Source organism: Babylonia areolata, chromosome 21 (genome assembly GCF_041734735.1).
Source record: "Babylonia areolata isolate BAREFJ2019XMU chromosome 21, ASM4173473v1, whole genome shotgun sequence".
NCBI classification, from domain to species: domain Eukaryota; kingdom Metazoa; phylum Mollusca; class Gastropoda; order Neogastropoda; family Buccinidae; genus Babylonia; species Babylonia areolata.
Window position 1 is genome coordinate 12,168,117 of NC_134896.1, and position 2,500 is coordinate 12,170,616.

The 2,500-nt window shown below is 41.2% G+C and overlaps 1 protein-coding gene across 1 annotated transcript in view; it reads left to right on the forward strand.

The window, feature by feature from the left end:
* The window catches only part of LOC143296717 (neuropeptide prohormone-4-like), a 47,529-nt gene that overhangs the window by 32,445 nt on the left and 12,584 nt on the right, over nt 1–2,500 (forward strand). The window lies entirely within an intron of this gene.

Consider the following 2,500-nt stretch of genomic DNA (forward strand, 5'->3'; position numbering starts at 1 on the left):
CCCCCTTTTCATTCGAATAATTTTTTTATACAGAAATGTCGATTTCTAATTAATAATAACAATTATCATTCTGATAGAAATGATAATAATCCAATTGATGATAATAATATCATTTATTTTCAGTCTAATATCATCATCTTAGATGAACAGATTGTAAAATTAATAAATAAACGAACGAACATGTTTACGTATCCTTATTTTCCTCAAGGCCTGACTAAGCGCGTTGGATTGCGCTGCTGGTCAGAAATCTACTCAGCAGATGTTGTGTAGCGTACATGGATTTGCCCGAACACAGTGACGCCTCCTTGAGTAACTAAACTGAAGTCTTATTAACTCACTCAGTACGGCCAGTCCTCTCTTCTCCTCTACACAGACCCCTCGGATGTCCAGTGGGTGTCTCAATGACCCAACCGTTAGCTTCCGTCGTCAGAATTGTGGTATTCTTTGTCAACATTCACCTCTTCAGTATAAGAGCCTTCCGCTTGCAATATTTTGATGATGGTAATTGGGGTGAAACGCTGTTAACGTAGTCTCTTTCGCCGTTCGTATGGAAAGAGTTAAAAATGGTATAAAGATGTCCAGAGATTTTTCAGTTGCACACAATGGCTCAAGGCACGGGCAGGTTTGTAGTCCTGTTTGAATTTTGTGTTCATCAATGGATTAGCTCTTGAAAAAATATTAACAAAATTAAAGGCGGTACTGCATTTCGTATGCTAAAACTATTCATTGTGCTGTTTTCAAAAAAATGTTGGTTTAAAATCTTTACTGTGTTTGCTATATTTCACTGTTCTATTTGTGATATATTTGTATCATAGACTAACTTCACTTCTCTTGATTTATATAGCCCTATCTGAGATAATAAGCTGATTCTGATTCTGGATTTGATATGAAAATGGTGAAACAAGTTATGAAATAGAAAAGGTACGTTTGTTTGGCAGTAAACGATTTCTACGTGTTTGATCAACGAACCCCAAACAAACGATCTGGTTTATGGTTGAATTTGGTAAGTTTGTCATATATCCTATCCATCATACAAAAATATTGTCTTCACAATGTTTTATGTTGTCCAGTTCTAACGAACATTTGAGAAAATTTTATGAACCATATATGTCATAGATAGCCTTCACACACAAAAAAAAAAAAACCTTACGCGCGCGCACACACGCACGCACGCACTCACACACACACACACACACACGGGTCAGGACTCACACTGACACACGAACAAATACCCACGGACCAAATGCCTTGTGCAATCAAATCAGAATCCATCATTACAATGATATTATTCCCCCCCAAAAAGCACACAGTTTTCATGAAATATCAATCAACAGTTCTTCTTGTTCTCCATCATTCTGCCACAATAACACCCCCCCCCCCCCCCCCCCCCCACACACACACACACACCCGGCCCCCACCCCCTGCCCCCCGCCGCCATTCCTTCATTTGTTAATGCACTCCTCCCCTCCTCCCCCACCCCCCACTCCCCCATCCTCCTGTCTGTCCATCCGTCCGTCTGCCTGACCGCTGGCCGGTCTGTTTGTCTGTCTGTCTGCCTGTCTGTCTGTCTGTCTGCCGGCCTGCCTGTTTGTCCGTTTTTTGTCATGCACTCCTCCCCTCCTCCCCCACCCCCCCCACTCCCCCATCCTCCTGTCTGTCCATCCGTCCGTCTGCCTGACCGCTGGCCGGTCTGTTTGTCTGTCTGTCTGCCTGTCTGTCTGTCTGTCTGCCGGCCTGCCTGTTTGTCCGTTTTTTGTCATCCAATTTTCTTTCTGTCTTTGTCTTGCCCTCTGACCTTCTGATTCTGTCTCGGTTTGAATGTGTCTTTCTGTCTGTTTGGGTTTTTTTTCTCTGTCTTTGACTCTCTCTGTCTGTCTGTCCGTCTGACTTTCTGTCTCGGTTTTGTACGTCTGTCTGTCTGCCCTCCTCTTTCTCTGCATCTCTGTCTGTCTGTCTGTCTGTCTGTCTGTCACACACACACACACACACACACACAGTCACACACGCATACACACACTTTTCTCCTTCATTACTTCGCTCGATCAATCCTTCATTCTTTGAACCATTCGTTTATTCACGTAGTCATTCATTCGATCACTTTTTTTTTTGTTCGTCCATTCATTCCTTCGTTCGTTTAACGAGAACTAATGCGTTCGTTTGTTCGGTTATTCATTCCTATAACGAGAACTAATTCGTTCGTTCGTTAAGTTATTCATTCCTATAACGAGAACTAATTCGTTGATTTGGATTAAAAACTATGTAATTTCAAAATATCACAAAACAATTTTTTTTATACAATAATTTCAGATAGGACAACGAGAAAGTCATATGAAGTCCTGTTTTCAAATGCGTACATTGTTATTTTGAATTCTGATTGTTTAACAGACAGTAAAGAGTGGTAACTCTCTTTGTACACAAGCCATACGATAAAGCACCATTTGACATTTTAAAGTTGCGTACCTTGTGTATGAAGAGAGTTAGCACTCTTTATTGTTTATTG